This window comes from Oncorhynchus masou, chromosome 17 (assembly GCF_036934945.1).
Source record: "Oncorhynchus masou masou isolate Uvic2021 chromosome 17, UVic_Omas_1.1, whole genome shotgun sequence".
NCBI lineage: Eukaryota > Metazoa > Chordata > Actinopteri > Salmoniformes > Salmonidae > Oncorhynchus > Oncorhynchus masou.
In genome coordinates this window covers 11,754,445-11,779,856 of record NC_088228.1, presented here as the reverse complement: position 1 = coordinate 11,779,856, position 25,412 = coordinate 11,754,445, and the positions used below count along the sequence as shown (strand labels likewise).

Genomic DNA, 25,412 nt, shown 5'->3' with positions numbered 1-25,412 from the left:
GTGTGTGTGTGTGTGTGGGTGTGAGTGTGTCTACTTCCTGAAACCATTTCACTTCTAAGTAACACTTTATAATAACTTCCGGCAGTTAACAATTCCTAAGACATTTATATTCAGTTTACTGACCGTTTGGTAATAAAACATATACTGTACATAGACAGATATTCAAACAACTTGTAAATTATTTGTTAATGATTTACTAGTTAGGGTGGCAGGTAACCTATGGGCCAGTAACCGAAAGGATGCTGGTTTGAATCCCCGAGCTGACTAGGGCGTTCTCATTGACAAGACACTTAACCCAAAATGCTTCTGTAAATCACTCTGGATCAGCCCATCTGCTACACAGCCTTCAGAAAGTATTCACACCTGTAGATTTTTCCCACGTTTTGTTGTGTTACAAAATTGAATTAAAATTCATTGTCATTTTTGTCAACAACGTAAATAAAATACTGTAATGTCCAATCACATTTTTAACTGCACTGCACTTTTAATTTAAAGTCCATTTAAAATTGCAACAAAACGATCAAATAAAAAATTTGAAGCAAACAGGAAGCAGTAAAATGGATGAATAAAAGAACATAAAACACAGAGGATGTCTAAAACAGTCACTGATTGAAGGCCAAGCTAAAAGGTACATTGTTAACTGATTTTAAAAGGTGTGTTTTTGACAGTGATTTAAAATCCTCAATCATGTCTGCCACTCTTACTTGATAGGGCAAGCTGTTTCAAAATTGAGGGTCTTTGATAGAGAACTCTCCGTCACCTGTCTTGGTTCTGCAACTAGGTACAGTAGCACTTACTGGGTTGTATCAAACTTTACCTTAAGAAACCCTTCATAAGGTCTCTAAAATTATATAATTAATGGTTATTTAATAATTTATAAATGTGTTAAAAAACATTAATAGACAGTTATACAGGATTGGTCAAAAAGTTGTGATACCTTTTTCAGTGCTTGCCAAATAATAGACAATATTTGTCTGCAGATGTTAACATGCAATTAAGTGACATTAAGACAAGTTGAAGATAGAAGTCAGGGAAACTCATCTGATGGAAGAGAGAAGTCAGGGAAACATCTGATGGAAGAGAGAAGTCAGGGAAACATCTGATGGAAGAGAGAAGTCAGGGAAACATCTGATGGAAGAGAGAAGTCAGGGAAACACATCTGATGGAAGAGAGAAGTCAGGGAAACATCTGATGGAATAGAGAAGTCAGGGAAACACATCTGATGGAAGAGAGAAGTCAGGGAAACACATCTGATGGAAGAGAGAAGTCAGGGAAACATCTGATGGAAGAGAGAAGTCAGGGAAACATCTGATGGAAGAGAGAAGTCTGGGAAACATCTGATGGAAGAGAGAAGTCAGGGAAAGACATCTGATGGAAGAGAGAAGTCAGGGAAACATCTGATGGAAGAGAGAAGTCAGGGAAACACATTGTGAGGACATGAAGCACGTTATGCAGTTGTCAGCTAAAAACAGAGCTCAATGTTCAAGAGGCTGTTAGTGGCCAACGTAGTTCATGACATGTTTCTTGTGATTGGTTTCCAGTGAGTGCATGTCCATTGTGATTGGTTGTCAGTGACTCAAGTGTCTCTGGATTTGCTCACTGTGGAGTAGATGGGAGGAGCCTCAGAGGAGCTGTGTGGATGATTTACAGTAGAGTAGGCAGGGTTTTGACTTATGTTGACAGTGGCATAGTCACCAGAAAAAGTGACTTTTTAGCGATGGCGACAGTGGCCTCATTGGGGCAGCTGGAGTTCTTGTGGAAGTTGACACCGGAGGAGTTGAGAGAGTCAGAGGGGCTTGTGGGTAAATTGGCGTAGATGCTGGATTGTAGGGAGCAGTCCTTTATTTCCTCATAGTCACCATCACCATGACAACCCTGGAGAGGAGGAAAAGGAGGAGAGGGACAGGAGGACATGATGAGAGAGGGAAGAACATAGATTAGAACATGCTCTCTCTCTCTCTCTCTCTTTCTCTCTCTCTCTCTCTATATATATATCACACAGACATGCAATGACGCTCACAGGCAGGCGCTTGCACACACACACACACTGACCTCTATGTTGATCCGAGTGTCTGTGCTCACCCTGGGTGCTGAGGAGTCAGCTGTGGAACACAGCGCGCACACACACACACACGCACGCACGCACGCACGCACGCATGCACGCACGCACACACACACACACACACACACACACACACACACACACACAGTGTCATACAATTCACACATGTCACTGTTGGCCTGCAGCAGTCTGTTCAGGAGGTTTTCAGAGCCCTGTTCACAATGAGACCTCTATTTCTCAACCAGGGTCAAAGGAGGATTGTATATACAAGTTTCTTGGAATTGAAGACTGTGTGTGAGTAACTTCCCCTTGTGTGTGTGTGTGTGTGAGAAAGAGTGTTTCTCACCTGTTTCCTTGTTGAATTTCCATCTATATACTATGAGCAGGCTGACCACAAGCACCAATAGCAGCATGACCAGACTCACAGGTACTATGATGACCACTGATGTATCTGAACAGACACAAACAGTACCATTAGAACACATACTTTACAATCAACACTTCTGTTCAACTTACATAGGGCCTTTTACACTGTGAAGTAAGATCTTCCTCTCATCCACATCAGATGTGTAACTTTTCTGTTTACTTCCTGTCCTGACATTAGCCTTGGATGTGGTGGCCAACAATGTGTAAACGCAGCCTCATACAACAAAAATGCTGTCGACTGGTATTAAAATAATTATTGCAGGGGTATGTGGAATCGGAGAGACATTATCTTTTCACTACCACTCAGAAGGAGGAATATGGTATAGAAGTGTCCCAGATGACCTAAAGCCAGATCAGTCTCTTTACATTACAAAATGATGTGTTGAGGGAACTGGCTTTAAACTGGTGCAGCGTAAAAAGACTCATAGGCTGCTTTGACACGGCTTTTTTCCACTAATTGGTCTTTTGACCAAAGATATCAGATCTTTTCACGTCCTATCTTTTCAGGGCTGATCTGATTGGTCAGATTTTTGGGCTGTTTAGATGTCTGTTTAAAAGCAGCCATAAAGTTTATTTACCAAATCCATTTTGTGTTGATGATGAGATGGATGATGGTGTTGAGATGGATGATATTTGAGAGATGGATGATGATGAGATGGAGGTGGCTAAGGATGATAGCGTTGGTGAACCTGGATTTGATGCTGTTGTTTTTGTAGCAGGTTTTCTTGTGGTGGTAGTTATTGTTGGTGTCACTAAAAACAAAGGACCACAAAACACAGTTGTTGTGACAATGTGTGGACATTTTTCACTTGGCTAACACAACAAAAATGTTGTCTACTGGTATTAAAGTAGTTATTGCACAGAGATGTGTTGTCAGAGCACCATGTCTTTACACTACACTACCAAGAGAGGGAATCTGATTCCAAAGTCAGATTTAACGCCAGATCCGTCTATGTACAATATACAAATATGTTTATGTGATAGAATGAAATGTGCCTTAATAATAACTAAATAATAACACAGCATCATAATGTGAACCAGGAAGTAATATGCTCTTCATGTATCTGAATGGTGATAATATGATCTGTGTGCTCTAGTGATGTCTGGACCACAAACACAACAGTGTATTCAGCTCACTGCAGTGGCCTGCCCAGTCACCGGATCTCAATCTAATTGATTATCAGTGGGATGAGATTGAATGAGCTATTTGGAGTAGAAATCCACTACCAGCCAACTTGATTCAACTGTGGGAAGCATTGTCAACATGGGCCAGCATCCCTGTGGAACGCTTTGGACACCTTGTAAAGTTCATGCCCTGACGAATTGAGGCTAGTTCTGAAGGCAAAAGGGGGTGTAGCTCAATATTAGAAAAGTGTTCCTAATGTTTTGTCCACTCAGTCTATAGTCTGACTGCTGACATGGTATCAATTGTGTGGTTGTTCTGTACGCCACATAGATATCCCCCAGCATCCTCTTGGGTTAGCCTGGTGATGGACACGGTGAAAACTCTGTCTGTCTTGTTGTGGAACAGTGAGAACCTCTCGTTCTGGCTTTTGGTTGTTATCACTTTAACATCAACTCGACTTTTCATCATAAACACAGTGGTGGAGACTGACCGTTCTTCACACTGTAGCCAGTCACTGCAGTGCGATTCTCGCAGCACCAATCTGTCAATTTAAACAAACATGTGGCCCAGCGCTCAGGAAGGAGTTCAGCCGATGTATCATCAAATAAATATATACCATAACAGAACAAGAAAGGTTTGGAAACTCCAATGACAAAAAATTGTACACCATAAACTTCCTTGTCTCATGTCCAGACGCTGTCCTGTCTTGTTCCTTGTCTCATGTCCAGACGCTGTCCTGTCCTGTTCCTTGTCTCATGTCCAGACGCTGTCCTGTCCTGTTCCTTGTCTCATGTCCAGACGCTGTCCTGTCCTGTTCCTTGTCTCATGTCCAGACGCTGTCCTGTCCTGTTCCTTGTCTCATGTCCAGACGCTGTCCTGTCCTGTTCCTTGTCTCATGTCCAGACGCTGTCCTGTCCTGTTCCTTGTCTCATGTCCAGACGCTGTCCTGTCCTGTTCCTTGTCTCATGTCCAGACGCTGTCCTGTCCTGTTCCTTGTCTCATGTCCAGACGCTGTCCTGTCCTGTTCCTTGTCTCATGTCCAGACGCTGTCCTGTCCTGTTCCTTGTCTCATGTCCAGACGCTGTCCTGTCCTGTTCCTTGTCTCATGTCCAGACGCTGTCCTGTCCTGTTCCTTGTCTCATGTCCAGACGCTGTCCTGTCCTGTTCCTTGTCTCATGTCCAGACGCTGTCCTGTCCTGTTCCTTGTCTCATGTCCAGACGCAGTCCTGTCCTGTTCCTTGTCCGTTGCTGGATAAATGTTCTCCCTGTACCTGCTTTTCGTCTACCAGTGTCGATCCTTACACTCACATGTATAGACAGAGCTATAGATGCAAGGACTGACCATCCACGAGATCAACATTGTAGTTTTAATTATGGTTTGAGTCTTTACAGTGTTTTTGTTAACAATTACATTGTTTACAAACAATGGAGCAAAGAAAGCAAATATTTTGAATTTAGTGCGGCATTGAATTGAGCTCATGAAGCATTAATAAGTTATATATTTCAATAATAAATGGGTATATATCATACATTCTAAAGTACAAAAGTTTGTAAAAGTGAATGTAAAATATGGAATGAAGTGGAAGGATCTCAGGTTAGGATTCGGGGTCAATAGCAGAAGCTTGATTAGGAATGTATATTATAAAATGTCTAGTTTGGAAGTGATAAAGGTTCGAGGATGAGGATCAAATGTTTACAGTACCTCTAGAGACTGCAAGGTTGACTTCTGTGTAGTCATCTGCCAATGATTTGGTCACTCCACACCAGTATCTCCCAGCATCATTTAACATCAGGTTGGTGATTGTCACAATGAAGACACTTTCCTCTCTGTTGTCCTTCAGCGAGTATCTCCCGTTAGAAGCTCTGTTTTCCCCTGCCTCAGTCTTAATAACTTTGTCTTTATTAAAAACAGGACAATCCCCTTTACAGAGGTACTTCTGGTGGCTCCTCCACTCCTCTCTATAGGGGCATCTGATCTCTGCCTTGCCCCCCTCATATCCTTCCACTGTGATCAACTCTGCTGAACACACACTCCACACAGCAGCTGTAGGACACACCAACAGTATCATTACAAACAGTACAAACACCCCAGCTTCCATTTCACATACTGTAAGAGGGGATTCTGGTCTGGTACACCACTGGTGATCACCATCACATCCATCAGTACATACTGGACCTTGTGTTCCTCAGTGTCCTCTCCTCTTTATCTAACAACATTATCAGTGAGTGAATGGAGTTACACTGTAAAATGTTACAACCAAATGTATCCAACTATAGAGAGGAGTCACAAGTGTTCATTCAGTCTGATGTACTCACCAAAGAGGAGGACAACCTTCAGTGTGAGGACCAGCAGGATAACCATGATGACTTGTGGCTCCCAGCTAGTTCAAGTCTCTTTAGACCCTGTACACCCTGTTTACTCCAGTCCCCTCAATACTTCTATGTCCAGTTACCACCCCAGTACAGGAAGGTCTGCTCCTGCAGTGTGTATGAGAACCACTCTGAGTGAGTGTGTGTTAGTGTGTGTGGTGCAGGAAGTTGTTTGACTAATTACTTCCTGAAACCATTTCACTACTCTGTAAAACTTTTTAATATCATCCAGCAATAATCCGTAAATGAGTCATTTATAAATAGCTTTCTCGTCATTCATTAATCATAATATAGATGGACAATTATTCAAACAACTTTTAAAATATGTATTAACAGTTATTAATTAGGGTGGCAGGTAGCTCAGCAGTTAGGAGCATTGGGCCAGCTTGTTGGTTCAAATCCCCAAGCAGACTAAATGAAAAATATGTCTGTGCCCTTGAGCAAGGCAATTAACCTTAATTGTTCCTGTAAGTTGCTCTGGATAAGAGCGTCTGTGAAATGTAAATGATTAATAAGATATAGATCCTTATACTATAAACTTACATATGGAATTATTTTAAGATGGTCATGCCATGGCTCATTTAGGTATCTGATTTTTAATTTAAGGACCCTTTTAGGTATAAAAAAGGTTCTATTTAAAAATTATGTTATAAAACATTGAATCTGTCCATTGACACGCATTGATTAACACATTCATAAATGTCAAAAAATGAATCATAAGGAATGAGTTTTTGAATTGTCTGTCTTATAACTAGGAGATAACTAGGATATATAAGAAAGCTTGACACATATTTAACCCCTTATTTTTGTTGGCACAAAACTGCCTCCATACTTCCATTCATTTATATGAGTTACCTTCAGACGAATTACGTGAACACCCTGGTGTTTGTGACAGTCTACACTTTCTACAGTGGGGTCATATTAGTTTGTAGCCCAAATGGTTCGGATGCTACAGACAAAAGACTCCCGACAAATCCCGTGACACTTGTGTGGGGTCGTAGAGCATAACCAAACTGTTCGGATAACCAAACTGTTTTTGGCATGTCTCCTATCTGACAAACAGCACTGTAGCTCTGTGGCATAGGTGGATGTGGTGGATTGAGATGCAGCACATGCAAAAAACATATCTCTAGCTTTAACTCAAGTAATAATAAACACCTTACTGTCATGACAATGCCCTGTTGGGTGAGGTTTATGACCCCCCCCCATAAATACCTTTCCCCCTTTTCTCTCCACTCTACAGAATGGACTCTTGGAAAGCCCTTCGCTAACTTAGAGAGAGTATGGTAACATCAAAAGGTTGGGAAATGGAACAACATTTCCCTTTCTCAACCAGTTGAAAGTGTCCATTGGTACATAAAGAATATGATGTCAGATCAGTTGGTGTCTGGGACATTATATCTGATGATAGAATCACATAAATTGCATCTTGGAAAGTCTACATATTCTAGTTATCAGATTCACATGGAATTGTTGTGCAATTTAAATGTTTAAATATGAAACTATTTGTGAAAAGATTAACTGTAATTTTAGCTTCTAAATGAGAGAATTGTTTTCATAAGTAAACTCTGCTCACTCAGTGGCCACAACCAAGTGAGCAGACATCGGTTGTGAACTATGAAACACACCCTTCTCTCCCCCAATACAGAAGCCCGTTGACGGAAGTCAAACTCAGTTCCCGATGACGTTCCCGATACATTTAAAAGGGCTAATTTCAACTACAACCTAACGAAATTAACATTTAATTCCAGGAATGTTGGGACTGCTGTCCTAACGTTTAGAAGGGCGAATTTCAAAGTGGAGGTGACGATCACCACACTGGAATGGTGAATTTTGACTAGACCAGCCAAAATACAGTGCGAGCTGCTTATGGCAACTTGGTATGAACTTTGAACGATTATTCATTAAAGAAGAAGTGATACTTCCTAGATGTTGAGTCATCAGCTGCAGCTGTAAACTTACGTGGCCTAGGAAAGGACAGACAATCTCCTAATAACAACAGGGTACTTTAATGTATCTGCTCTACAACACTAAGAAATATTATTCAAAGGACAATGGCGATCTCTGCTAGGTAAGCCAGTCTTCCATCTTCGACCCATCTATCGAAGCGCAGCTCAGAGTTAATATATATATCTTGCATTTTCCTTTTCCGAACGGGCGGTTATTAGAATGCATAAGATTCTGTAGTAACGGTAGCATAGCTTCTCAAGTACCGATAGAGACCCAATCTCTTTGTCCCTCAGTCTTCCCGCTCTTTCATTCAAACCCAACCCCTTCCTTTGTGTAACCAGCCGTCATATCGGGTTAGCCCACTATGGGCGTTTCATGACATTATTAGTAATCAATGTGTGATCTATCCTGTGTATATATATATATATATATGTAATTCTGTGTGATTATTTAGGTATTTAGTAAATAAATAATTAACTCAATTTGTGTATTGCTGATTCAACTTGTTAGCTAGGGTTAGTGCTGATAACCAAGTACTTACGACAAGCAGAATGAGACCGATCGAGTTGACGCTTAATAATTGACTGCTATTGATATAAAAGATCTTCAAATCTTTAAGAGAGTGGATTCAGGAGATTTAAATTAATGCTTCTGAATCACGTTCACAGGTCAAGAAATTCTGCACAGACATCTCAATGGCAATCGATGGGTTAGTGGACCGATTGGATTCTGGGTGCAGAGATTACCTTGTAGATCATTAATATCTTATTCTTTATCAGTCTGTGTTTCACTGAACCATTTTCTACATGGAAAATTGTAAGACTGATACATTTTTTTGCTATGACCATCCATAGGAGACCCTGGAGAGAGAGGGCAGGGAGGAGATCCACAAAGCCATGTAATCCTTGCTCTCCAGGCTCCTGGAGCAGAGTAGGACAACCATCCAGGCATTCTGGACCTACCTGGCAAAGGACTGCAGACTGCATACAACCAGTTAGGTTCCCACTTCTAAAGCAACGTTTCTAATCTGTGGAACTAGTACCCCTGAGGGTAATAGGTCTATCCACAGGAGATACTGTGTTATTACCATTTAGCAGGTGCCCAGGCATTGTCCACCTCGGTCCACAGGGCGGTCACTCATCCAGATAGCGGCTGGTCAGCTCTGGGGCCACAGAGCAGATCCTCATCAAACAGGTGTTTGGATCTGGTGAGAAACGCTGGAACCACAACCCGAAACCTGATGACTGTAAACTGATGACTGAAAACCTTGTATTGTAAGTTGATAGGAGTGCACTGTACATTTGTATTGCACTTTCACTGTAAATATGTATTGCACTTTCACTGTAAATATGTAGCCTATTGCATTTCACTGTGAATATGTAGCCTATTGCATTTCACTGTGAATGTGTAGCCTATTGCATTTCACTGTAAATATGTAGCCTATTGCATTTCACTGTCAATATGTAGCCTATTGCATTTCACTATGAATATGTAGCCAATTGCATTTCACTGTCAATATGTAGCCTATTGCATTTCACTGTCAATATGTAGCCTATTGCATTTCACTGTGAATATGTAGCCTATTGCATTTCACTGTCAATATGTAGCCTATTGCATTTCACTGCAAAATATGTAGCCTATTGCATTTCACTGTAAATATGTAGCCTATTGCATTTCACTGTGAATATGTAGCCTATTGCATTTCACTGTAAATATGTAGCCTATTGCATTTCACTGTGAATATGTAGCCTATTGCATTTCACTGTCAATGTGTAGCCTATTGCATTTCACTGTCAATATGTAGCCTATTGCATTTCACTGTCAATATGTAGCCTATTGCATTTCACTGTCAATATGTAGCCTATTGCATTTCACTGTCAATTATTATCCTATTGCACTTTCACTGTCAATATGTAGCCTATTGCATTTCACTGTCAATATGTAGCCTATTGCATTTCTCTGTGAATATGTAGCCTATTGCATTTCACTGTGAATATGTAGCCTATTGCATTTCACTGTCAATATGTAGCCTATTTCATTTCACTGTCAATATGTAGCCTATTGCATTTCATTTCACTGTCAATATGTAGCCTATTGCATTTCTCTGTCAATATGTAGCCTATTGCATTTCTCTGTCAATATGTAGCCTATTGCATTTCACTGTCAATATGTAGCCTATTGCATTTCACTGTCAATATGTAGCCTATTGCATTTCACTGTCAATATGTAGCTGTCAATATTGCATTTCACTGTCAATATGTAGCCTATTGCATTTCACTGTGAATATGTAGCCTATTGCATTTCACTGTGAATATGTAGCCTATTGCATTTCACTGTCAATATGTAGCCTATTGCATTTCACTGTGAATATGTAGCCTATTGCACTTCACTGTCAATATGTAGCCTATTGCATTTCACTGTGAATATGTAGCCTATTGCATTTCACTGTCAATATGTAGCCTATTGCATTTCACTGTCAATATGTAGCCTATTGCATTTCACTGTCAATATGTAGCCTATTGCATTTCTCTGTGAATATGTAGCCTATTGCATTTCACTGTCAATATGTAGACTATTGCATTTCACTGTCAATATGTAGCCTATTGCATTTCACTGTGAATATGTAGCCTATTGCATTTCTCTGTGAATATGTAGCCTATTGCATTTTACTGTCAATATGTAGCCTATTCCACTTTCACTGTAAATATGTAGCCTATTGCATTTCACTGTGAATATGTAGCCTATTGCATTTCACTGTCAATATGTAGCCTATTGCATTTCACTGTGAATATGTAGCCTATTGCATTTCACTGTCAATATGTAGCCTATTGCATTTCACTGTCAATATGTAGCCTATTCCACTTTCACTGTAAATATGTAGCCATTGCATTTCACGGTCAATATGTAGCCTATTGCATTTGACTGTAAATATGTAGCCTATTGCATTTCACTGTGAATGTGTAGCCTATTGCATTTCACTGTCAATATGTAGCCTATTGCATTTCACTGTCAATATGTAGCCTATTGCATTTCACTGTGAATATGTAGCCTATTGCATTTCACTGTGAATATGTAGACTATTGCATTTCACTGTCAATATGTAGCCTATTGCATTTCACTGTGAATATGTAGCCTATTGCACTTCACTGTCAATATGTAGCCTATTGCATTTCACTGTGAATATGTAGCCTATTGCATTTCACTGACAATATGTAGCCTATTGCATTTCACTGTGAATATGTAGCCTATTGCACTTCACTGTCAATATGTAGCCTATTGCATTTCACTGTGAATATGTAGCCTATTGCATTTCACTGTGAATATGTAGCCTATTGCATTTCACTGTCAATATGTAGCCTATTGCATTTCACTGTGAATATGTAGCCTATTGCACTTCACTGTCAATATGTAGCCTATTGCATTTCACTGTGAATATGTAGACTATTGCATTTCACTGTCAATATGTAGCCTATTCCACTTTCACTGTAAATATGTAGCCTATTGCATTTCACTGTGAATATGTAGCCTATTGCATTTCACTGTCAATATGTAGCCTATTGCATTTCACTGTGAATATGTAGCCTATTGCACTTCACGGTCAAAATGTAGCCTATTGCATTTCACTGTGAATATGTAGCCTATTGCATTTCACTGTCAATATGTAGCCTATTGCATTTCACTGTGAATATGTAGCCTATTGCATTTCACTGTCAATATGTAGCCTATTCCACTTTCACTGTAAATATGTAGCCTATTGCATTTCACTGTCAATATGTAGCCTATTCCACTTTCACTGTAAATATGTAGCCTATTGCATTTCACTGTGAATATGTAGTCTATTGCATTTCACTGTCAATATGTAGCCTATTGCATTTCACTGTGAATATGTAGCCTATTGCACTTCACTGTCAATATGTAGCCTATTGCATTTCACTGTGAATATGTAGCCTATTGCATTTCACTGTCAATATGTAGCCTATTGCATTTCACTGTGAATATGTAGCCTATTGCACTTCACTGTCAATATGTAGCCTATTGCATTTCACTGTGAATATGTAGCCTATTGCATTTCACTGTGAATATATAGCCTATTGCACTTCACTGTCAATATGTAGCCTATTGCATTTCACTGTGAATATGTAGCCTATTGCATTTCACTGTCAATGTGTAGCCTATTGCATTTCACTGTCAATATGTAGCCTATTGCATTTCACTGTCAATATGTAGCCTATTGCATTTCACTGTCAATATGTAGCCTATTGCATTTCACTGTCAATAAGTAGCCTATTGCACTTTCACTGTCAATATGTAGCCTATTGCATTTCACTGTCAATATGTAGCCTATTGCATTTCTCTGTGAATATGTAGCCTATTGCATTTCACTGTGAATATGTAGCCTATTGCATTTCACTGTCAATATGTAGCCTATTTCATTTCACTGTCAATATGTAGCCTATTGCATTTCACTGTCAATATGTAGCCTATTGCATTTCTCTGTCAATATGTAGCCTATTGCATTTCTCTGTGAATATGTAGCCTATTGCATTTCACTGTCAATATGTAGCCTATTGCATTTCACTGTCAATATGTAGCCTATTGCATTTCACTGTCAATATGTAGCCTATTGCACTTCACTGTCAATATGTAGCCTATTGCATTTCACTGTCAATATGTAGCCTATTGCATTTCACTGTGAATATGTAGCCTATTGCATTTCACTGTGAATATGTAGCCTATTGCATTTCACTGTCAATATGTAGCCTATTGCATTTCACTGTGAATATGTAGCCTATTGCACTTCACTGTCAATATGTAGCCTATTGCATTTCACTGTGAATATGTGGCCTATTGCATTTCACTGTCAATATGTAGCCTATTGCATTTCACTGTGAATATGTAGCCTATTGCATTTCACTGTCAATATGTAGCCTATTGCATTTCACTGTGAATATGTAGCCTATTGCACTTCACTGTCAATATGTAGCCTATTGCATTTCACTGTGAATATGTAGCCTATTGCATTTCACTGTCAATATGTAGCCTATTGCATTTCTCTGTCAATATGTAGCCTATTGCATTTCTCTGTGAATATGTAGCCTATTGCATTTCACTGTCAATATGTAGCCTATTGCATTTCACTGTCAATATGTAGCCTATTGCATTTCACTGTGAATATGTAGCCTATTGCACTTCACTGTCAATATGTAGCCTATTGCATTTCACTGTCAATATGTAGCCTATTGCATTTCACTGTCAATATGTAGCCTATTGCATTTCACTGTGAATATGTAGCCTATTGCACTTCACGGTCAATATGTAGAATATTGCATTTCACTGTGAATATGTAGCCTATTGCATTTCACTGTCAATATGTAGCCTATTGCATTTCACTGTGAATATGTAGCCTATTGCATTTCACTGTGAATATGTAGCCTATTGCATTTCACTGTGAATATGTAGCCTATTGCACTTCACTGTCAATATGTAGCCTATTCCACTTTCACTGTAAATATGTAGCCTATTGCATTTCACTGTGAATATGTAGCCTATTGCATTTCACTGTCAATATGTAGCCTATTGCATTTCACTGTGAATATGTAGCCTATTGCACTTCACTGTCAATATGTAGCCTATTGCATTTCACTGTGAATATGTAGCCTATTGCATTTCACTGTCAATATGTAGCCTATTGCATTTCACTGTGAATATGTAGCCTATTGCACTTCACTGTCAATATGTAGCCTATTGCATTTCACTGTGAATATGTAGCCTATTGCATTTCACTGTGAATATGTAGCCTATTGCACTTCACTGTCAATATGTAGCCTATTGCATTTCACTGTGAATATGTAGCCTATTGCATTTCACTGTCAATATGTAGCCTATTGCATTTCACTGTGAATATGTAGCCTATTGCATTTCACTGTCAATGTGTAGCCTATTGCATTTCACTGTCAATATGTAGCCTATTGCATTTCACTGTCAATATGTAGCCTATTGCATTTCACTGTCAATATGTAGCCTATTGCATTTCACTGTCAATAAGTAGCCTATTGCACTTCACTGTCAATATGTAGCCTATTGCATTTCACTGTGAATATGTAGCCTATTGCATTTCACTGTCAATATGTAGCCTATTGCATTTCTCTGTCAATATGTAGCCTATTGCATTTCTCTGTGAATATGTAGCCTATTGCATTTCACTGTCAATATGTAGCCTATTGCATTTCACTGTCAATATGTAGCCTATTGCATTTCACTGTCAATATGTAGCCTATTGCACTTCACTGTCAATATGTAGCCTATTGCATTTCACTGTCAATATGTAGCCTATTGCATTTCACTGTGAATATGTAGCCTATTGCATTTCACTGTGAATATGTAGCCTATTGCATTTCACTGTCAATATGTAGCCTATTGCATTTCACTGTGAATATGTAGCCTATTGCACTTCACTGTCAATATGTAGCCTATTGCATTTCACTGTGAATATGTAGCCTATTGCATTTCACTGTCAATATGTAGCCTATTGCATTTCACTGTGAATATGTAGCCTATTGCACTTCACGGTCAATATGTAGCCTATTGCATTTCACTGTGAATATGTAGCCTATTGCATTTCACTGTCAATATGTAGCCTATTGCATTTCACTGTCAATATGTAGCCTATTGCATTTCACTGTGAATATGTAGCCTATTGCATTTCACTGTGAATATGTAGCCTATTGCATTTCACTGTGAATATGTAGCCTATTGCATTTCACTGTCAATATGTAGCCTATTGCATTTCACTGTGAATATGTAGCCTATTGCATTTCACTGTCAATATGTAGCCTATTGCATTTCACTGTGAATATGTAGCCTATTGCACTTCACTGTCAATATGTAGCCTATTGCATTTCACTGTGAATATGTAGCCTATTGCATTTCACTGTGAATATGTAGCCTATTGCACTTCACTGTCAATATGTAGCCTATTGCATTTCACTGTGAATATGTAGCCTATTGCATTTCACTGTCAATATGTAGCCTATTGCATTTCACTGTGAATATGTAGCCTATTGCATTTCACTGTCAATGTGTAGCCTATTGCATTTCACTGTCAATATGTAGCCTATTGCATTTCACTGTCAATATGTAGCCTATTGCATTTCACTGTCAATATGTAGCCTATTGCATTTCACTGTCAATAAGTAGCCTATTGCACTTTCACTGTCAATATGTAGCCTATTGCATTTCACTGTCAATATGTAGCCTATTGCATTTCACTGTGAATATGTAGCCTATTGCATTTCACTGTCAATGTGTAGCCTATTGCATTTCACTGTCAATATGTAGCCTATTGCATTTCACTGTCAATATGTAGCCTATTGCATTTCACTGTCAATATGTAGCCTATTGCATTTCACTGTCAATAAGTAGCCTATTGCACTTTCACTGTCAATATGTAGCCTATTGCATTTCACTGTCAATATGTAGCCTATTGCATTTCTCTGTGAATATGTAGCCTATTGCATTTCACTGTGAATATGTAGCCTATTGCATTTCACTGTCAATATGTAGCCTATTTCATTTCACTGTCAATATGTAGCCTATTGCATTTCACTGTCAATATGTAGCCTATTGCATTTCTCTGTCAATATGTAGCCTATTGCATTTCTCTGTCAATATGTAGCCTATTGCATTTCACTGTCAATATGTAGCCTATTGCATTTCACTGTCAATATGTAGCCTATTGCATTTCACTGTCAATATGTAGCCTATTGCACTTCACTGTCAATATGTAGCCTATTGCATTTCACTGTCAATATGTAGCCTATTCCACTTTCACTGTAAATATGTAGCCATTGCATTTCACGGTCAATATGTAGCCTATTGCATTTGACTGTAAATATGTAGCCTATTGCATTTCACTGTGAATGTGTAGCCTATTGCATTTCACTGTCAATATGTAGCCTATTGCATTTCACTGTGAATATGTAGCCTATTGCATTTCACTGTGAATATGTAGCCTATTGCATTTCACTGTGAATATGTAGACTATTGCATTTCACTGTCAATATGTAGCCTATTGCATTTCACTGTGAATATGTAGCCTATTGCACTTCACTGTCAATATGTAGCCTATTGCATTTCACTGTGAATATGTAGCCTATTGCATTTCACTGACAATATGTAGCCTATTGCATTTCACTGTGAATATGTAGCCTATTGCACTTCACTGTCAATATGTAGCCTATTGCATTTCACTGTGAATATGTAGCCTATTGCATTTCACTGTGAATATGTAGCCTATTGCATTTCACTGTCAATATGTAGCCTATTGCATTTCACTGTGAATATGTAGCCTATTGCACTTCACTGTCAATATGTAGCCTATTGCATTTCACTGTGAATATGTAGACTATTGCATTTCACTGTCAATATGTAGCCTATTCCACTTTCACTGTAAATATGTAGCCTATTGCATTTCACTGTGAATATGTAGCCTATTGCATTTCACTGTCAATATGTAGCCTATTGCATTTCACTGTGAATATGTAGCCTATTGCACTTCACGGTCAAAATGTAGCCTATTGCATTTCACTGTGAATATGTAGCCTATTGCATTTCACTGTCAATATGTAGCCTATTGCATTTCACTGTGAATATGTAGCCTATTGCATTTCACTGTCAATATGTAGCCTATTCCACTTTCACTGTAAATATGTAGCCTATTGCATTTCACTGTCAATATGTAGCCTATTCCACTTTCACTGTAAATATGTAGCCTATTGCATTTCACTGTGAATATGTAGTCTATTGCATTTCACTGTCAATATGTAGCCTATTGCATTTCACTGTGAATATGTAGCCTATTGCACTTCACTGTCAATATGTAGCCTATTGCATTTCACTGTGAATATGTAGCCTATTGCATTTCACTGTCAATATGTAGCCTATTGCATTTCACTGTGAATATGTAGCCTATTGCACTTCACTGTCAATATGTAGCCTATTGCATTTCACTGTGAATATGTAGCCTATTGCATTTCACTGTGAATATATAGCCTATTGCACTTCACTGTCAATATGTAGCCTATTGCATTTCACTGTGAATATGTAGCCTATTGCATTTCACTGTCAATGTGTAGCCTATTGCATTTCACTGTCAATATGTAGCCTATTGCATTTCACTGTCAATATGTAGCCTATTGCATTTCACTGTCAATATGTAGCCTATTGCATTTCACTGTCAATAAGTAGCCTATTGCACTTTCACTGTCAATATGTAGCCTATTGCATTTCACTGTCAATATGTAGCCTATTGCATTTCTCTGTGAATATGTAGCCTATTGCATTTCACTGTGAATATGTAGCCTATTGCATTTCACTGTCAATATGTAGCCTATTTCATTTCACTGTCAATATGTAGCCTATTGCATTTCACTGTCAATATGTAGCCTATTGCATTTCTCTGTCAATATGTAGCCTATTGCATTTCTCTGTGAATATGTAGCCTATTGCATTTCACTGTCAATATGTAGCCTATTGCATTTCACTGTCAATATGTAGCCTATTGCATTTCACTGTCAATATGTAGCCTATTGCACTTCACTGTCAATATGTAGCCTATTGCATTTCACTGTCAATATGTAGCCTATTGCATTTCACTGTGAATATGTAGCCTATTGCATTTCACTGTGAATATGTAGCCTATTGCATTTCACTGTCAATATGTAGCCTATTGCATTTCACTGTGAATATGTAGCCTATTGCACTTCACTGTCAATATGTAGCCTATTGCATTTCACTGTGAATATGTGGCCTATTGCATTTCACTGTCAATATGTAGCCTATTGCATTTCACTGTGAATATGTAGCCTATTGCATTTCACTGTCAATATGTAGCCTATTGCATTTCACTGTGAATATGTAGCCTATTGCACTTCACTGTCAATATGTAGCCTATTGCATTTCACTGTGAATATGTAGCCTATTGCATTTCACTGTCAATATGTAGCCTATTGCATTTCTCTGTCAATATGTAGCCTATTGCATTTCTCTGTGAATATGTAGCCTATTGCATTTCACTGTCAATATGTAGCCTATTGCATTTCACTGTCAATATGTAGCCTATTGCATTTCACTGTCAATATGTAGCCTATTGCACTTCACTGTCAATATGTAGCCTATTGCATTTCACTGTCAATATGTAGCCTATTGCATTTCACTGTGAATATGTAGCCTATTGCATTTCACTGTGAATATGTAGCCTATTGCATTTCACTGTCAATATGTAGCCTATTGCATTTCACTGTGAATATGTAGCCTATTGCACTTCACTGTCAATATGTAGCCTATTGCATTTCACTGTGAATATGTAGCCTAATGCATTTCACTGTCAATATGTAGCCTATTGCATTTCACTGTGAATATGTAGCCTATTGCACTTCACGGTCAATATGTAGAATATTGCATTTCACTGTGAATATGTAGCCTATTGCATTTCACTGTCAATATGTAGCCTATTGCATTTCACTGTGAATATGTAGCCTATTGCATTTCACTGTGAATATGTAGCCTATTGCATTTCACTGTGAATATGTAGCCTATTGCACTTCACTGTCAATATGTAGCCTATTCCACTTTCACTGTAAATATGTAGCCTATTGCATTTCACTGTGAATATGTAGCCTATTGCATTTCACTGTCAATATGTAGCCTATTGCATTTCACTGTGAATATGTAGCCTATTGCACTTCACTGTCAATATGTAGCCTATTGCATTTCACTGTGAATATGTAGCCTATTGCATTTCACTGTCAATATGTAGCCTATTGCATTTCACTGTGAATATGTAGCCTATTGCACTTCACTGTCAATATGTAGCCTATTGCATTTCACTGTGAATATGTAGCCTATTGCATTTCACTGTGAATATGTAGCCTATTGCACTTCACTGTCAATATGTAGCCTATTGCATTTCACTGTGAATATGTAGCCTATTGCATTTCACTGTCAATATGTAGCCTATTGCATTTCACTGTGAATATGTAGCCTATTGCATTTCACTGTCAATGTGTAGCCTATTGCATTTCACTGTCAATATGTAGCCTATTGCATTTCACTGTCAATATGTAGCCTATTGCATTTCACTGTCAATATGTAGCCTATTGCATTTCACTGTCAATAAGTAGCCTATTGCACTTCACTGTCAATATGTAGCCTATTGCATTTCACTGTGAATATGTAGCCTATTGCATTTCACTGTCAATATGTAGCCTATTGCATTTCTCTGTCAATATGTAGCCTATTGCATTTCTCTGTGAATATGTAGCCTATTGCATTTCACTGTCAATATGTAGCCTATTGCATTTCACTGTCAATATGTAGCCTATTGCATTTCACTGTCAATATGTAGCCTATTGCACTTCACTGTCAATATGTAGCCTATTGCATTTCACTGTCAATATGTAGCCTATTGCATTTCACTGTGAATATGTAGCCTATTGCATTTCACTGTGAATATGTAGCCTATTGCATTTCACTGTCAATATGTAGCCTATTGCATTTCACTGTGAATATGTAGCCTATTGCACTTCACTGTCAATATGTAGCCTATTGCATTTCACTGTGAATATGTAGCCTATTGCATTTCACTGTCAATATGTAGCCTATTGCATTTCACTGTGAATATGTAGCCTATTGCACTTCACGGTCAATATGTAGCCTATTGCATTTCACTGTGAATATGTAGCCTATTGCATTTCACTGTCAATATGTAGCCTATTGCATTTCACTGTCAATATGTAGCCTATTGCATTTCACTGTGAATATGTAGCCTATTGCATTTCACTGTGAATATGTAGCCTATTGCATTTCACTGTGAATATGTAGCCTATTGCATTTCACTGTCAATATGTAGCCTATTGCATTTCACTGTGAATATGTAGCCTATTGCATTTCACTGTCAATATGTAGCCTATTGCATTTCACTGTGAATATGTAGCCTATTGCACTTCACTGTCAATATGTAGCCTATTGCATTTCACTGTGAATATGTAGCCTATTGCATTTCACTGTGAATATGTAGCCTATTGCACTTCACTGTCAATATGTAGCCTATTGCATTTCACTGTGAATATGTAGCCTATTGCATTTCACTGTCAATATGTAGCCTATTGCATTTCACTGTGAATATGTAGCCTATTGCATTTCACTGTCAATGTGTAGCCTATTGCATTTCACTGTCAATATGTAGCCTATTGCATTTCACTGTCAATATGTAGCCTATTGCATTTCACTGTCAATATGTAGCCTATTGCATTTCACTGTCAATAAGTAGCCTATTGCACTTTCACTGTCAATATGTAGCCTATTGCATTTCACTGTCAATATGTAGCCTATTGCATTTCTCTGTGAATATGTAGCCTATTGCATTTCACTGTGAATATGTAGCCTATTGCATTTCACTGTCAATATGTATCCTATTTCATTTCACTGTCAATATGTAGCCTATTGCATTTCACTGTCAATATGTAGCCTATTGCATTTCTCTGTCAATATGTAGCCTATTGCATTTCTCTGTGAATATGTAGCCTATTGCATTTCACTGTCAATATGTAGCCTATTGCATTTCACTGTCAATATGTAGCCTATTGCATTTCACTGTCAATATGTAGCCTATTGCACTTCACTGTCAATATGTAGCCTATTGCATTTCACTGTCAATATGTAGCCTATTGCATTTCACTGTCAATATGTAGCCTATTGCATTTCTCTGTGAATATGTAGCCTATTGCATTTCACTGTCAATATGTAGCCTATTGCATTTCACGGTCAATATGTAGCCTATTGCATTTCACTGTCAATATGTAGCCTATTGCATTTCACTGTGAATGTGTAGCCTATTGCATTTCACTGTCAATATGTAGCCTATTGCATTTCACTGTGAATATGTAGCCTATTGCATTTCACTGTGAATATGTAGCCTATTGCATTTCACTGTGAATATGTAGACTATTGCATTTCACTGTGAATATGTAGCCTATTGCATTTCACTGTGAATGTGTAGCCTATTGCATTTCACTGTCAATATGTAGCCTATTGCATTTCACTGTCAATATGTAGCCTATTGCATTTCACTGTGAATATGTAGCCTATTGCATTTCACTGTCAATATGTAGCCTATTCCACTTTCACTGTAAATATGTAGCCTATTGCATTTCACTGTCAATATGTAGCCTATTGCATTTCACTGTGAATATGTAGCCTATTGCATTTCACTGTCAATATGTAGCCTATTGCATTTCACTGTGAATATGTAGCCTATTGCACTTCACTGTCAATATGTAGCCTATTGCATTTCACTGTGAATATGTGGCCTATTGCATTTCACTGTCAATATGTAGCCTATTGCATTTCACTGTGAATATGTAGCCTATTGCATTTCACTGTCAATATGTAGCCTATTGCATTTCACTGTGAATATGTAGCCTATTGCACTTCACTGTCAATATGTAGCCTATTGCATTTCACTGTGAATATGTAGCCTATTGCATTTCACTGTCAATATGTAGCCTATTGCATTTCTCTGTCAATATGTAGCCTATTGCATTTCTCTGTGAATATGTAGCCTATTGCATTTCACTGTCAATATGTAGCCTATTGCATTTCACTGTCAATATGTAGCCTATTGCATTTCACTGTCAATATGTAGCCTATTGCACTTCACTGTCAATATGTAGCCTATTGCATTTCACTGTCAATATGTAGCCTATTGCATTTCACTGTGAATATGTAGCCTATTGCATTTCACTGTGAATATGTAGCCTATTGCATTTCACTGTCAATATGTAGCCTATTGCATTTCACTGTGAATATGTAGCCTATTGCACTTCACTGTCAATATGTAGCCTATTGCATTTCACTGTGAATATGTAGCCTAATGCATTTCACTGTCAATATGTAGCCTATTGCATTTCACTGTGAATATGTAGCCTATTGCACTTCACGGTCAATATGTAGAATATTGCATTTCACTGTGAATATGTAGCCTATTGCATTTCACTGTCAATATGTAGCCTATTGCATTTCACTGTGAATATGTAGCCTATTGCATTTCACTGTGAATATGTAGCCTATTGCATTTCACTGTGAATATGTAGCCTATTGCACTTCACTGTCAATATGTAGCCTATTCCACTTTCACTGTAAATATGTAGCCTATTGCATTTCACTGTGAATATGTAGCCTATTGCATTTCACTGTCAATATGTAGCCTATTGCATTTCACTGTGAATATGTAGCCTATTGCACTTCACTGTCAATATGTAGCCTATTGCATTTCACTGTGAATATGTAGCCTATTGCATTTCACTGTCAATATGTAGCCTATTGCATTTCACTGTGAATATGTAGCCTATTGCACTTCACTGTCAATATGTAGCCTATTGCATTTCACTGTGAATATGTAGCCTATTGCATTTCACTGTGAATATGTAGCCTATTGCACTTCACTGTCAATATGTAGCCTATTGCATTTCACTGTGAATATGTAGCCTATTGCATTTCACTGTCAATATGTAGCCTATTGCATTTCACTGTGAATATGTAGCCTATTGCATTTCACTGTCAATGTGTAGCCTATTGCATTTCACTGTCAATATGTAGCCTATTGCATTTCACTGTCAATATGTAGCCTATTGCATTTCACTGTCAATATGTAGCCTATTGCATTTCACTGTCAATAAGTAGCCTATTGCACTTCACTGTCAATATGTAGCCTATTGCATTTCACTGTGAATATGTAGCCTATTGCATTTCACTGTCAATATGTAGCCTATTGCATTTCTCTGTCAATATGTAGCCTATTGCATTTCTCTGTGAATATGTAGCCTATTGCATTTCACTGTCAATATGTAGCCTATTGCATTTCACTGTCAATATGTAGCCTATTGCATTTCACTGTCAATATGTAGCCTATTGCACTTCACTGTCAATATGTAGCCTATTGCATTTCACTGTCAATATGTAGCCTATTGCATTTCACTGTGAATATGTAGCCTATTGCATTTCACTGTGAATATGTAGCCTATTGCATTTCACTGTCAATATGTAGCCTATTGCATTTCACTGTGAATATGTAGCCTATTGCACTTCACTGTCAATATGTAGCCTATTGCATTTCACTGTGAATATGTAGCCTATTGCATTTCACTGTCAATATGTAGCCTATTGCATTTCACTGTGAATATGTAGCCTATTGCACTTCACGGTCAATATGTAGCCTATTGCATTTCACTGTGAATATGTAGCCTATTGCATTTCACTGTCAATATGTAGCCTATTGCATTTCACTGTCAATATGTAGCCTATTGCATTTCACTGTGAATATGTAGCCTATTGCATTTCACTGTGAATATGTAGCCTATTGCATTTCACTGTGAATATGTAGCCTATTGCATTTCACTGTCAATATGTAGCCTATTGCATTTCACTGTGAATATGTAGCCTATTGCATTTCACTGTCAATATGTAGCCTATTGCATTTCACTGTGAATATGTAGCCTATTGCACTTCACTGTCAATATGTAGCCTATTGCATTTCACTGTGAATATGTAGCCTATTGCATTTCACTGTGAATATGTAGCCTATTGCACTTCACTGTCAATATGTAGCCTATTGCATTTCACTGTGAATATGTAGCCTATTGCATTTCACTGTCAATATGTAGCCTATTGCATTTCACTGTGAATATGTAGCCTATTGCATTTCACTGTCAATGTGTAGCCTATTGCATTTCACTGTCAATATGTAGCCTATTGCATTTCACTGTCAATATGTAGCCTATTGCATTTCACTGTCAATATGTAGCCTATTGCATTTCACTGTCAATAAGTAGCCTATTGCACTTTCACTGTCAATATGTAGCCTATTGCATTTCACTGTCAATATGTAGCCTATTGCATTTCTCTGTGAATATGTAGCCTATTGCATTTCACTGTGAATATGTAGCCTATTGCATTTCACTGTCAATATGTATCCTATTTCATTTCACTGTCAATATGTAGCCTATTGCATTTCACTGTCAATATGTAGCCTATTGCATTTCTCTGTCAATATGTAGCCTATTGCATTTCTCTGTGAATATGTAGCCTATTGCATTTCACTGTCAATATGTAGCCTATTGCATTTCACTGTCAATATGTAGCCTATTGCATTTCACTGTCAATATGTAGCCTATTGCACTTCACTGTCAATATGTAGCCTATTGCATTTCACTGTCAATATGTAGCCTATTGCATTTCACTGTCAATATGTAGCCTATTGCATTTCTCTGTGAATATGTAGCCTATTGCATTTCACTGTCAATATGTAGCCTATTGCATTTCACGGTCAATATGTAGCCTATTGCATTTCACTGTCAATATGTAGCCTATTGCATTTCACTGTGAATGTGTAGCCTATTGCATTTCACTGTCAATATGTAGCCTATTGCATTTCACTGTGAATATGTAGCCTATTGCATTTCACTGTGAATATGTAGCCTATTGCATTTCACTGTGAATATGTAGACTATTGCATTTCACTGTGAATATGTAGCCTATTGCATTTCACTGTGAATGTGTAGCCTATTGCATTTCACTGTCAATATGTAGCCTATTGCATTTCACTGTCAATATGTAGCCTATTGCATTTCACTGTGAATATGTAGCCTATTGCATTTCACTGTCAATATGTAGCCTATTCCACTTTCACTGTAAATATGTAGCCTATTGCATTTCACTGTCAATATGTAGCCTATTGCATTTCTCTGTGAATATGTAGCCTATTGCATTTCACTGTCAATGTGTAGCCTATTGCACTTTCACTGTCAATATGTAGCCTATTGCATTTCACGGTCAATATGTAGCCTATTGCATTTGACTGTAAATATGTAGCCTATTGCATTTCACTGTGAATGTGTAGCCTATTGCATTTCACTGTCAATATGTAGCCTATTCCACTTTCACTGTAAATATGTAGCCTATTGCATTTCACTGTGAATATGTAGCCTATTGCACTTCACTGTCAATATGTAGCCTATTGCATTTCACTGTGAATATGTAGCCTATTGCATTTCACTGTCAATATGTAGCCTATTGCATTTCACTGTGAATATGTAGCCTATTGCACTTCACTGTCAATATGTAGCCTATTGCATTTCACTGTGAATATGTAGCCTATTGCATTTCACTGTCAATATGTAGCCTATTGCATTTCACTGTGAATATGTAGCCTATTGCACTTCACTGTCAATATGTAGCCTATTGCATTTCACTGTGAATATGTAGACTATTGCATTTCACTGTCAATATGTAGCCTATTCCACTTTCACTGTAAATATGTAGCCTATTGCATTTCACTGTGAATATGTAGCCTATTGCATTTCACTGTCAATATGTAGCCTATTGCATTTCACTGTGAATATGTAGCCTATTGCACTTCACTGT

At 38.0% G+C, this 25,412-nt stretch overlaps 1 long non-coding RNA gene and 1 pseudogene across 1 annotated transcript; one reads left to right on the top strand and one right to left on the bottom strand.

Moving 5' to 3' along the window:
- Positions 1-470: 470 nt before the first annotated feature.
- LOC135558153 (CMRF35-like molecule 5) lies at positions 471-6,114 on the bottom strand (annotated as a pseudogene).
- A 1,863-nt stretch (positions 6,115-7,977) lies between these two features.
- On the top strand, positions 7,978-9,062 carry LOC135558152 (uncharacterized). Its single transcript, XR_010458316.1, has 3 exons — positions 7,978-8,055; positions 8,603-8,643; positions 8,789-9,062. It is a non-coding gene; the product is annotated as an uncharacterized LOC135558152 (long non-coding RNA).
- The last annotated feature ends 16,350 nt before the right edge of the window (positions 9,063-25,412 follow it).